This window comes from Camelus bactrianus, chromosome 5 (assembly GCF_048773025.1).
Source record: "Camelus bactrianus isolate YW-2024 breed Bactrian camel chromosome 5, ASM4877302v1, whole genome shotgun sequence".
NCBI classification, from domain to species: domain Eukaryota; kingdom Metazoa; phylum Chordata; class Mammalia; order Artiodactyla; family Camelidae; genus Camelus; species Camelus bactrianus.
Window position 1 is genome coordinate 78,322,399 of NC_133543.1, and position 13,801 is coordinate 78,336,199.

Genomic DNA, 13,801 nt, shown 5'->3' on the forward strand with positions numbered 1-13,801 from the left:
CAAACATTTTATAATTGTTCTGATGTTAACCATTAGGTCAGATTTGTATTTCTAACACTTTTAATGTTCTTTTAAGCTAATGTTTGGAAAATAAAAATTCTTTTAAGCTAATGTTTGGAAAACAAAAATTTAAAAAAAAAGAGTGTAGGAAGGCAAAAAGAAAAAACTGCTAAAAACCACAGTGATAGTTTAAGATTTGCCATATACAATAGCATTAAAACAGGTAACATGTAGGAATGATTCTAACAAAGATATTCCAAAAAAAAACACCAAAAAAAACCCCTATAAAATATTACTGAATAGATATTAATAAAGGCCTAGACAAACAGAGAGCATTACCTTGTTCATGAATAAGGAATTCAATATAATAATATTGAATAATATAATATAATATAATATAATATAATATAATATAATATAATATAGATGTGAGTTCTCTAAAAAAAATGATCTACGGATTAAAAGCAAGGAATTTAACTTAGAAGGCAGCAATTTATACATAGTTAAATAGTAATTATGAGGGAAAAAAAAGTCCACAGCAAATATTATACTTAATGGTGACATGTTAGAAGCATTCCCCTGAAAATCACACTTAAGACAGGATATGCATGGTTATCCCTTCTATTCACCATTGTACCAGAGGACAGAACTCAGCACTAAAATAAAAAAATTTAAAATAAGAGTATAAGCATTGGAACCAAAGAAATAACTATCATTATTCACAGGCAATAAGATTTTCTACATAGGAAACCCAAATATATTAACAGACAAAATGCTAGAATTCATAAGTGGTAAGTGGTTAAGGTTTTGAGATATATGAGTAATAAATACACTATACACTAGCAAAAACCAGGAAGAAAATGTAGATTTAAAAAAGATACTATTTACAAAAGCAACAAAATCTGTATGGTATATAGGATAAATCCAGAAAAGATATATGACATTTAAAGAAGAAATTATAAAACTTTATCAAAGACTTCAGTTAAGACAGAGATAATTGAAGAAATGTATGATAATCATGGACAGAAGACTCAATATCATCAAGATATCAATTCTCAAATGCATTTATAAATTTAAGTCCAACCCCAAATCCAAAAGTTGTGCTATGGACCATGGCAAGCTGATTTTAAACTTATCTGAAGGAGAAGAAGAGCCAAGAATAGCCAATACAAGTTTTAAGAATAACCAGTTTGAGGAAGTTGCCTTACCAGAAATCAAGATTTAAAACAAATGTATAGTAATATGACACAAGGATAGAAAATAAAACAACCAGTACACAGATGAGAGCTCAGAAATCAAGCCACACACAGATGACTAAGGTAGTCCTGTACATCAATAGGGAAAGGACATTAATGTCCAGAAATGGTGGTGGGACAACATATATATGGTTATTCAAATATATATAAGGAATAAACTGGGATCCTTTCCTCATACCATTTACAAATCAACTCCACATGCAGTAACATCCTGGACATAAAGTTCTAGAAGAAATTCTACAAGAATATTGTTTATAACTTCCAATTATGAAAGATTCTGTAAGACATAAAAAGCCCATATCCTTTTAAAAATGAAAAAAAGAGAAAGCCCAAGCAGAAGACAAATGCATTTTATTTAATTAACAAAGAACTGGTATCCAGAATGTAGAAAGCATTTCTGCAAATCAATAAGCATACGACAAGCAACCTAGCAGTAAAACACCACAGGCAGTTCCCAGAAGAAAAAAAAAATAGCCATAAACCATAGAATATTCAAGCTACACTAGTATTCAGAGAAATGCAGATTTAAGTTACAATGAGATACTACTTCACATTGGTCAAATGCTAATATCTGTTACCAAATGTCAGAGAAATACGAAATCCTGTATGTTGCTGGAAGAATCGTAAATTGATACAACCACTTTGGAGAACACTTTGGCAATACCTGGTAAAGATGAATGCATACATTACTCCAGGACATGAAAACTTCATTCCTAAGTAAATATTCTTTTAAAATTCTCAGCCAGGTGTACCAAAACATGGACACAATGTTCCTAGCAGCAGCAGATGGTACGGAAAAATAATGGATAGCACCTAAAGTCTATCAAGAAGAGACTGAATAAAATGTAGTCTTTTGGCTTTTTAGAGCTTCTTTGATGTATATAAAGACAAACCTTAGAACAAGAAAGCTTAGAGGCATCCCGAAGTTATCACCAAAAAGAACAAGTCAGATTTTATTGAACGTGGTTCTAAAGATAGGGCAGAAGAGCTGGGGTGGGGGTGGCAGGTAGAATGAGTTCTTAAGAGTTCTGTGGAAGGACAGTGCCTATCACTTACCAGCCCCGCCCTGCCTGAGCAGCCTAGTTCACCACTCCACACACCCCTCTGAAGGCGACTGCTTCACCTCCCTCAGGGACAAAGAAGCTCTCCAAGCCTAATTCTTCTACTTCCCCATTTTCAAACATTCAGTCCTTCTGACTGATCACTGCTTCTGTTAGTGTTCTTCTGCTCCACTGTCTGAAGCCATCACCTTCCCCAGCCAAGCAAAACTGGCAGCTTTGTGTGTTTTCTAAAATTTCTAAGGAATTCCCCTTGTCTGTCATCCCGTCAAATTTTAATTTAATGACTGTGTCTTTCCTTCTTTTCCACACCCACACGAAATCTCCACGATGGTACAAACTGTCCCCACCTTCGCAGTCAAAGCAGCTGAAACCTAAGAACTGTTCCAGTTTCATTTCTCAAGTGGCTGCCAGTGATCACTTAATATATCAAACAAAACAGATGTAAGTCACCAGAATTCACTTCCACCTTCCTAGCTAATGGGAAGGGTGTCTGGTTCTAGAAGCAGAAACCACTCCAGGTATTTTGAGCAGAAATACATTGATATGGGTGCTTACAAAACTGCTACAAGGGCTGGAGGAAGAGGCTCTTGGCTGGGCTTTTTAGAAAGACTCCCAGGGCTCCCAGAAAGACCTTGTCTCGGCCAAGGCAGTGGGGAAGCAGGAGCCCGCCACTGGGAACACAGAGCTCAAGAACCCCTTGGGCAGTGACCCCGAGATCAGAGGGCCAACCACCACCATGCCTGCCTCCCACACTTCCCAGTGACTGGACTTCATGTTGCTTCTACTCAAATCCCCACTTCACCACCACTATGCCTGCCAGCACAGGAACCGACAAAAGCAGCCAGCTGTTGGCCTCTACCCTACTTCTGTTTACAGATCTTGCCTGAATGCACCTAACTGGCAGAACTCAGTCCACAAGCTGGTTGTAAAGGAGTCTGGGAAATGCAGTTTGTAGTTTTCCACCCTCTAGGCAGAGGCTGGGAATGGGTCCTGAACACCAACTGATCTTAGCCACAATAGAAGGATATTCCATAAAAGCATTTATTTCTCTCTGTGGTTAAATCCTCTGCGTGGACCCCAGTGCCTGACCCACAGTAAGCACTGGGTTAATATTTGAATGAATAAATGAATGTAGTTCCATAAACCACTACCATATAACAGCCTCACTTCCTGTACTCCCAAAATGGACCTAGAGCATACGCTACAAACACTCTCTGGCCAGCATCTTCAATTCTCCTGTCCTTTTGCCTCCTGACCACCAGCTCAGCAACACCATGCTGTGCCAGGACTTCCTAGTTTTAGCACTAAAAGTCCTGTGTTCCAGGAAACTCCTCAATCCCAGGCAAACCAGGATGGTCACCCAATTATCCGCTCCTCAGATGGTGAGCCTCCACAACTCTAGGCATCTAGAGTAGCAAGTCATGCTGAAGGGAGGGGAAAGAGCATCCCACACACGTGGTTTTCGACCTCAGGGAGCCCCTTTCTACGTGCTGCTCAGCATGTTATTCCAGGACCGTGGTCAGCTACTTTCAACAGCCTCATGGCAGCTCCACCCTTTGGTGCTTTCTTCCAACCTAATACCACTGACTGGTGCCTCAGCTCCCCGGATGACCTTGCCATTAGTCAGAAGTGAGTTCCCACAACTCTCCACCTTCCCCTGCTGTCCCTGCCTCCTGGGCCAGCCACTCCCCCCAGTGCCCCTCACCCACCCTTTCATCTACCTCCCTCTACCTCCAGGGATTCCTCCTCTCAGCCTGTAAACATGTTCAGTTTCTTCCATCTTTAAAAAAACAAAACAAAACAAAAAAAAACCTTCAGCCTTTCAGCCCCTAGACCAACCAGCCTTCTAAGTGAAGCTGAGAACTGGAAGAGTCTGCACTGGGTGCTTCAGCAACTTCAACTTCGATTCCCTCCTCAATGTGCCTCTACCTGCATCCTCCTGCCCCCACAGCCCTTACACAGTAACACTTAGTGCCAAGCCACACTGGAACCGAGGCAAAGGAAAAATCAGTAATATGGATACTGTCTTTATTTAAATTTTTGATATTTTTTGCCTTCATGTCAATTTTTTCAAAATCTTGCATTAAAATATTATGTCTTGATTTTAGCACCCCCTTAAGTGTTGTGCCTGAGGTGAGTGCCTCACTCTTCTCACCCTGGTGTCCTCACCCGACAGTGCTCTTGTAGAGGCCTTGGTGACCTCCTAGAGGTCACATCCAAGGTCACATGGACATCCTCCTCTATCCAAGCATTCTGACGCTGCTGCTTAATCCCTCCTTGAAACTCTCCTCCCTCGGCCGACCTCACACCACTATATTCTACACAGTCCCCCGCTAACCTTCTCCAACTCCTCAGCACCCTCTTCCTGCACCTGCTTCTTAAATGGGGGTATGCCAGAGCATTCATCTCTCACTCAGGCCTTTCTGCTCCCCCGTCTATGGCCTCTCCCTCTCCAAATAGATCTCCTATCAGGATGAACTTCCTGAAGTTCGGGCTTGAAGCAAGTCACTTTCCTAGTTCAACCCTTTCAGTGATCCTTCAACTTCCACTGCAGGTTCCAATTCTCTCTGCAGTCAGGGCCCCTGCTGCCCCAGCTCCTGCCCTCGTCTCTCATTCACACGCCTAGCGCTTTCAGTTTCAATCAAACCTTGAAACTGAAGTTTTTTCCCGCATCTTGGTGTCTTTGCCTGAATTACTCTCTTCCATTTACCTGCCTGGCAAAAATCCTTCTCAGCTTGCAGGGCCAGCTGGTGTCTCCCACTGTGTAAAGCCTTCCTGGGAAGAGCACACCAGGACTTAATCAGTAACTCCTTTGTTCCACCACTGTATTAGGTACATACCTCCCTGGCACCCAGCACAGCTCCAATACATGACAATAAAATGCAGTTAACTTGAGTCAGGCTTTCCAATCTTTCTCACAGAATGTCAACTTTGCCTCCAAACCATCTGGTACTGAAAGCACATAACGTTTCCAGTACCGTAGCCACCAGCATGACTGGTTCCCGTCACACTTAGATCATCCAAGGACAGGCATACTTAATATTCCATTCTTTGCACTGCTTTGGTCATGGCACAGCCTGAAAGCAAGGTCATGTTCACCGAGGCACAGCCTGCAAGCAAATATGATTTCCTAGCAACACGATGAAACTGAACAGCAATGGAGAGAAGCCTGCCTTGCCAGCTGCAGAAAGCAGCATGCAAACCTGGAACTTTCAGGTGTCTGGGAATCCCCACTGAGAATCTAAAATCCCTGAGAGTCACCCGGAAGTTTCTAAAAAGATACAGGAGAAGGGGTTAGATGATCTCGGGTAGAACAGAATATGGCCAAGTCATGGGAGTTCTGGGCATCCACTCTGAACAGAACTAGGCCCAACTCCCTCCTCCTCCATTGTGTACAGGACCTGTAGTTGTGGGCTCTGTGGGTAGCAATTCAAGCAGCTATTATAATGAATCTGTCTTTCCTTCTTCATCTGTAGGTACTTTAACTCCAAGATAGTGCATGAAATGCCATTTTGTGTGCCCCTCATATTCAAAATGAGGTGTTTAGTAACAGACCGTCATGTGGTTCCTGATTTGTTGAGTGCTGCAGATACAGATTTGAAACTAGTCTAGAAGACCATGTACTGAGGCTGAAGCATAAATACATTCCAACTTGGGATTATTTAACACCTATTTTTAATTTAATATTTTGTTTTTTAAATTTAATATTGTATAATTTTAATGTGTGCTTTTAGCCCCTGATGCATTATGTACACTGATACATAATGTACAATGTACATTACTGATACATAATGTATCGGTGACTAAAAGTATGCATTAAGAAATTATTTGGCTTCACAAGCAGTGCATTTCAATTATAGCAAATTGCCCACAAACAACAGGTGGTCCCAATAATAAAATGACATAAAATTAGAAGGTATATCTTATACAGCTGTTTAATGAGGCTCAGCCGTATGATTCTCAAGGAAGCTCCTACGAATTTCAACATCACATTACCTCCAGTAACTTCCCTGGTTCACAACAGCTGCATACAGCCTACAGAAGATGAGGGGGTGAAAGAACCACAGAAAGACAAAGAGATCATCAATCATCTAATTCAGAAACATGAGCAGAGTAAAGCAAAATCCATTAATGCAGTGGCCGACTCCTTAACCAAAGTTCAGTTTTCACTAGGGCAAACTTCCACAGAGCACGACCCCTTAAGAGCATCTCCCCTCCTCTGCCCAACACATAACCTAACTCGAGACAAGTATTTCAGTGTTCCCTGGACAGTGTTTTTCTGTTCTAACATCTTTGCTCAAGCATTTGCCTCCGTTTGGAAAGCCTCTTGTCTTTTCAGTCTCTGCCTGTTGAAATTCTATCCCATCTTTCAAGGCATCTCTTCCTTAAGTCTGTCTTGATTCCTAAATCAGGTCATCTCCTGCTGTATAACACTGTTTTTACTTTCTTCTTGGGTACCTGTCCTATGTAGTACAGTCCTTGAAGATAGGCAAGCTCCCACTCATCTGCATTAGGCTGTGATGGGTCCTGGCCAGGCCTGCCAAGCTCAACCCCCTAGAACTTGAACAGACCTACTGGTCATGATTACAAAGCTCCAGCAGGCCTGTACACATGTAATGCCTACTCATCCTTTCATAACCTATAGCAAAGCCAGATGGGGCTGGTGGCAGAGTAAGATAACCATACTTGGAACCTAGTTGTTAGATCCAGGAGACAGAGTTGATGAAAGGAAGTTTTTGCAACTCTGTGAGGTAACAATGCTGTAATTTTACCAGTGAATTACAATGTGATTTTAAGAGCTGGGTGAGGTCCAGCCAGGGCTTCCTGGTAGTAGACAGAACCCTAGCTTGAACAGACAGAACACAAAGTCTCCAGCCAAGTTCACCAGATATCCCTCGGCATTTTAGCAAAACGTAATCTCCCCCCATACCTTTAGCTAAAAATTTGTCCTTTGTGCTTATCACAAGTTCTAAAACTCAAAGATTTGTGTGTCAGAGTTTTCTTTTTGCCAGACCTCCAGACCAGTCTTTTGAGTTTAGTATGGACTCAGAAGTGCCTAAAATTTAAAGTATTTTTTTCCTCAAATATGACAGTCCTCTGACATCTTCAAAATTACTAATCCCTTGTGTGAGATGGTGTGAGTTTAATACACAATCCATCTTCCCTGTGCTATTGCTGTATTCACTCATGTTATTAAGAAAAACGCCATAGGCAAATGTGAGGCATTTGAGGCATTCATCAATTTACTGTGAGGCTTCAATTTCCTTGAGAAAAAGAAAAAAAATGAAAAGAAAAATAGCACCAGGCCAAGCTGTCTGAGTTTAAGCAAGATTCCAAATTTTAGTGCTTCAGCAAAGCCTGAATGAGTTCAGAGGCCACATTCCAATTCCAAGTAGGGCAAAGGAGGGCTGTTGTTTAGCCTCAGCTCTTTTTAGGTATCTGAACCATATGATGTCATCTTTACAGGAACTCAGTGTACATCATATGACACCAGCCAGGTAGACACACATTCCTTCTCCTCAAGATGTTCATCAAAGAATTCAAAAGGGGCTCAAGAAACAACCATAGCTGTCCAAGGGCGTAGCTTCTTATCAGTTAGTTATGCCATGCTAAAATAAAATATTTAGCGGACAATCTCTGTAACTCATCTATACAAGACTGGCCTGAATTAAAATTTCAACCTAGCAGGTATATTCTCTCGGTTTATACAATGGGCCAGTCGGTCCTTCAGGAGATAGTCCTGTTCAAAATCAGAAGTTGTGCATAATACTGTAGATATAAAGCTCTGAAGATTCCTTTTATATAGCATTCTTCTTCCTAGTTATACAAAGCACCACCTGCATGCTGGAGGAAAATCTGGAAAATGGAGAAAAGTAAAGAAGAAAATAAAAATCCCCTGTTTGGCTTCAGCCCCATCACTATCTCTGGCATCTGTTTACCTGATCCCCAGCTTCTGTCCTCCTGCCAGTTTCCTCTTTCCAAGTTCCATAACATTTCGGGTGACAACTGAGGTTAAAGGAATAGACTCAGTAAATGCAGGTACTCAATAAATGCTGAATGAAGAGATTCATTCATTTATTATTTTTATTCAGCTCTGAATCAAGCTTTCGTAATTCTTGCAGGGAATTTGGTTCATTCACCAGATAGTATTCAAGCAAGATTTGTCACAAGCCTACTCTAAAACAAAGATCCTCTGACTCTAAAAACTACTTTTGTGAAGTAAACCAGAAAGAGAAAGAAAAATACCATATGATATCACTTATATGTGGAATCTAAAAAAAAGACACAAGTGAACTTATCTACAAAACAGAAACAGGACTCACAGGCATAGAAAACAAACTTATGGTTATGGTGGCTGGCGGGTGGAAGGCTGTGGAAAGGGATAAACTGGGAGTTCAAGACTTGCAGATATTAACTACTGTATATAAAATAGATACACAATAAGTTTATACTGTATAACACAGGGAACTATATTCAATATCTCGTAATAACCTTTAATGAAAAAGAATATGAAAACAAACATATGTATGCACAAGTATGACTGAAACATTATGCTGTACACCAGAAATTGACACTGTATTGTAAACTGACTATACTTCAATTTAAAAAAAAAATCTAAAAAAAATTAATAAAGTGAGGGGAAGGAAAAAAACTCCTTTTTAAAGCTTCAAGTAAAGTCTCAAGAAAAAAAAAAGGATATGCAAGTCAAAGGGAAGATTCAAAGGAAGTTCAAGAAAAAAAAAACTCAAGAATTTCACAAGTAAAGAAAAAGGAACCCTCCTACAGTGTTGATGGGAATGTAAGTTGGTGCAGCCACTATGGAAAACAGTATGGAGGTTTCTTAAAAAAATAAAAATAGATTTACCATATGATCCAGCAATCCCACTCCTGGGCATATATCTGGATAAAACTATAATTTGAAAAGACACATGCACCCCAATGTTCACAGGAGCACTATTTACAATAGCCAAGACATGGAAACAACCTAAATGTCCATTGACAGATGAATGGATAAAGAAGGGGTGTGTGTGTGTGTGTGTGTGTGTGTGTGTGTGTGTGTGTGTGCGCGTGTGCGTGTGTGTGCAATGGAGTATTACTCAGCCATAAAAAAGAAATAATGCCATTTGCAGCAACATGGATGGATCTAGAGATTATCATATTAAGTGAAGTAAGTTAGACAGAGACAGACAAATATCATATGTCATTTATATGAGGAATCTTAAAAAAATACAAATTTTATTTACAAACCAGAAATAGACTCACAGACATAGAAAACAAACTGTGGTTACCAGGGGGGAGAGTGGGGGTGGAGGGACCATTTAGAAGTTTGGGATTAACAGATAAACATCACTATATATAAAATAAACAAAAAGGACCTACTATATAGCACAGTGAACGATAGTCAATTTCTTATAATAAGCTGTAATGGAAAAGAATCTGTATTCTAAGGTGTAATGGTAAAGAATATGTATATGTATAACTGAATTGCTTTGCTGTACCTGAAACTAATGTTGTAAATTGACTACATTTCAATAAAAAATTTTTTAAAATTTCACAAGTAGAAAAAAAATCTGCAGTTCCCATTTCTAAAATCAGTTGACAGTACTGAATTACCAAAGATGACAATCCAATCTCTAGAATAAGAGGAAAATAATGAAGAAGCTATATTTTGCACAAAAACTTAAATGGCCAAATAAAGACAAAGTGGAAGCCACTGGAGAAACAAAAATGCAGAACTAAATGTGGAAAAGGAAGCAGTTTTATCTGGAAAGAAAAGATTCAAGAATATATATTCATTCATTCATTCATTCATATGTGCATGGGGTCAAAGAAGAAATTATTTCTCTAAACCCAGAATTGAGGAGGAAGAAAAAACATCCAGGGCACCTGAACAAGTAGATCAATGAAATCTAAACTGTGGATACATACATTCTCAAAAACAAGAAAAGTACTCATGAGAAGAAAAACAAATATTTTATTAGAAGCTGATGCCAGAGGTAAGTGAAAGGACAGATGAGAAAAGCAGAGATATTAATAGGGAAAAAAAAGTTCTGAAATACAATTGAAGAAACAGCATCATATAAGAAGAAAAAAAGAACAGAATACATATTTTTAAAAGCACTTAATAGACTCTGAGTACATAAATGTCTAGAAAAGACAGTAAACTGCAACCTTTGGTTATCTTCGGGAATAGACTCCTGCAGGCTTTCTCTATTTACTTTGCATGTGTTTTAACCCGAATAATTATAATACAACTTGGCTGAAAAGTTTTTAAGAGAAAAAGTATTACAATGCAGAGTATTCAGTGCAATCCTATGATAAGTGCAAAGACAGCCCCAGAGTATATAGGAAAGTACAGAGGAAGGGAACCCATGGGGGTGGGTTGTTAAGTCTTTCTAGAGGAGGTAACAGGTGCTGAATATAAAGAAAATAGGGCATTACAATAATAATAGCGCGTCTTACCTTCACTGATATACAGTAAGTAAATCAAAAACACATATCTGTTTCCCAATCTGGCCCAACCGGCTTCCTCTCATTCTATGGTGTCGTTGGCCCGTTTCTAGGCTACCTGGAATCCATGTTACCTTTGCAGGTAATTTTGCTCGGTCTCCCCCAACCACTCTGTGAGATTCTGGGGGAAAAAAATCAAATTCAGATCCATTTCTACTTTCCCAGAACTCTGCCTGGCCCTGAAGAGCCCCATATATGTTTATACTGAATTATCCTGAATTAAAGGAAAGGAGGCATTTCAGTCCATAAACACGAGTTTAATGAGCCTTTGGGGCCCTGCAAGGAAGAAACAACCAAACGGAATCCATTCCTGAAGTAAAAAGGGACAGACACGCCTGGCGACTTGGAATGCGGTGGGCGAGTGCCAAGGAGACTCAAAGAAGGGCTGAAAGCAGGAGAGTCAATCCTTTTCTGCCGGGATCAGCGGACAGTGCCCCGACGCCCCCGGCGCCGAGGGCGACGCCAGCACGGGGGCGCAGGTCATAAGAGGGAGCAGGTAGGGTTCTCGGTCTACTCACGCCCGGGCAGCCGCCAGCTCTTCCTGCTGGATCTCGGCCGGGAACGCCGCCCAGCCTTGATGGACACGACTGGACCTGACGCAGCGGAAAACCAGAGATGGAACTACTCTGGACCGAACAAGGAACTGGAGGAGAACATCGGACGCATCACGAAGCAGCTTCCAAGGCAAGCAGGCTGGAAACCTCTGTGCGCTTCCGTCCTGCCAGGGGCGTGCAGCCCAAACAGAACCTCGTGCTCCAGAAGCCTCAGCCCCTACAACTTAAAAACTCCACAGGGGCACATGCGTGTCTCTTCAGATAGAAAACTCACCCTCGTTGGGGCAAACAGCCCACATGGCGCTGGGTGGCAATTACGTGCGGCAGGCCTTGACCCCATGGGCGTGGCCGCTGAGTATATTTGCTCCACTGAAAGCCGGACTGTGGACCCTCGGGCGCCGCAGAGATCAAACCTACTTCCGCTTCAGCTGCCGATAGGTCCCCTGACACAGCTCAAAAAACTGCCCGCGACTACCCTCCCAACACCCCAGTAGCGCAAGACTCCCAGAGGGTAGGGGGCAGGGGTCAAGGACACCCAGCCCCTGCGGACCTGGAGCCGGATTCACCTACGAAAGCTGGAAGCGCTGAAGTCAGTTACAAATGTAAAACATGAAGTCGTTAGGAAAAACCATTTTAATCAGGACATCCAACCCAGAAGCTACAAGTAAAACTAGTGTTATTTTTTAAAATGCAGCTTATGTATGACAAACACATTCGAAAATCCCTTTCAAACCCGAGTCTTCTTTTTTTTTTTTTTAATTTTGGAGTTGGGCCAGGTTTTTTGGTTTTTGTTTTGTTTTGTTTTGTTTTGCTTCTCCCAGTGAAACTTTTTAAAAATTATTTAGGGGAATCACCAGAGGAAAATTACCAAAAATTTCCGTTTCTCTTATCTGAAATCTCTTACCTAAAGCAGGTCAAGCCCACCGTAGCCCGGTCTTAGTTTTAGATTATCATGGTTTGTCGGTAGCTAACAGGCTCCCCATTGGCACCTCCTCGCCTTTTGTAAACAAATTTCAACTGTCAACAACTGAAAATACTCCAGAGAGCTTTTACGTCCTTGAACTTCCTGTTACCCTGAGCCAAAAACTTCTTTTGAATTTCAATGGCCTTTGTTCTATTGCATTACACTCTTAATATTTGAAAAGAACATACCCTGCCCACCAAAGACCACCGAGCAAGAATGTAAAATAATTTTACTTTCCCCAGTCCCTTTGAAGGGGAAAAGGAATAGAAGGGGGAAAAGCTTATTTCACGACTTTACAAAAATCATTCCAAACTTTCCCAAGGTAAGCTCTCCTTGCAATTTGTCAAAATACACGTTACCCTGCTTTAAGAAATAGCGCCCGAACCTACTTCAACAGCATATTGCAAGAGAGTAAAAATTCCTGCCTGGCCGGTTGCTTCCGCCAAGACACAGACTACTGCACACGAAGTTCTCATCAACTTTGCAAAGGAAAACTGCCAAATCTTTTGAACAGGTCAACCCCGGAATTGAGCAACTCTCAGGATATTCTTAAGCAACATTTACAGGACGCTGGGGACTTGCCACCAAAGCTTGCGGCCCTCTTTCAGTCCTCTCTCTGGGGCTTCAGCATTGGGGACCAGTTACTGTGGGTCTAGGCGATCCTGCGCAGGGGCCGCACCTGGGATCCCGTAAGAGTAAAGCTAACCCCCCGAGAATCCGGGGCGGAGGCGAGCGGGGGCGGGGGCACCACACACACACACACACACACCACACACACACACACACACACACACACACCCCACACACACACACACACCCCCCACCGCCTGGGGCCCAGGAGTAAACCGCAGATAAGAGATCTATAGGGCTGAGTCACCAGCCAGAAGGCCCACCCCTCCCCTGGCCCCCGGTGGGCATCCCCCGCCCGGGCTGAGGGAAGAGTCCAGGAACCGTGGCGAGGAACGCGAGAGGCAGCGTGCAGGGCCTGGCGTCTGGCTGGGGTCTGGGGAGGGTGAGGAGCTGCGGGACCCAGCGCGGGCACGTACCGTCCTGCCCGCGGCGAGACTCTCCTCTGGCTGCGACCCGTCAGACTTCACTCCCCTGGACGCCTGAAAATGCAGGCAAGATGGAGGCAAAGAAACCGAAAGTCTGAAAGCGGACGTGGCTTTCCTGCCCAGCCCCGAATCCGGTCGCCTTGCTTATCCTGGACTTCTCTCTCATCCCACAAAAACTTTCATCCTACAGAAGTTTGATGGTCTGACATTCACTGTTTTAGACCCAGAAACCCCACTCACCACTCACCCCAATGAGTCCCTCTGAGTTGAAACACTCTTCTGTGCTACAGCCCGCCTGCCTGCTGTTTCCTGTTTATATGACTGACTGAACTTCTGGATTGGATAGTGGTTTAAAGTACGCAGCTCGATGAGAAAGCACCCCCTAGGGTTTTCACCATGT

The 13,801-nt window shown here is 42.1% G+C and overlaps 1 protein-coding gene across 12 annotated transcripts in view; it reads right to left on the reverse strand.

Moving 5' to 3' along the window:
- The window catches only part of CFLAR (CASP8 and FADD like apoptosis regulator), a 43,891-nt gene extending 30,130 nt beyond the window's left edge, over window positions 1–13,761 (reverse strand). Inside the window, exons 1-4 of one of the 12 annotated variants that reach the window (XM_074364177.1) lie at window positions 13,649–13,761; window positions 13,393–13,455; window positions 11,347–11,421; window positions 10,781–10,949 (exon numbers count right to left, since the gene is read on the reverse strand). The gene's annotated coding sequence lies outside the window, so the exon portion shown is untranslated. The other 11 variants (XM_074364178.1, XM_074364180.1, XM_045508047.2 and 8 more) reach the window with 11 other exon arrangements.
- Between the last annotated feature and the right edge of the window lie 40 nt (window positions 13,762–13,801).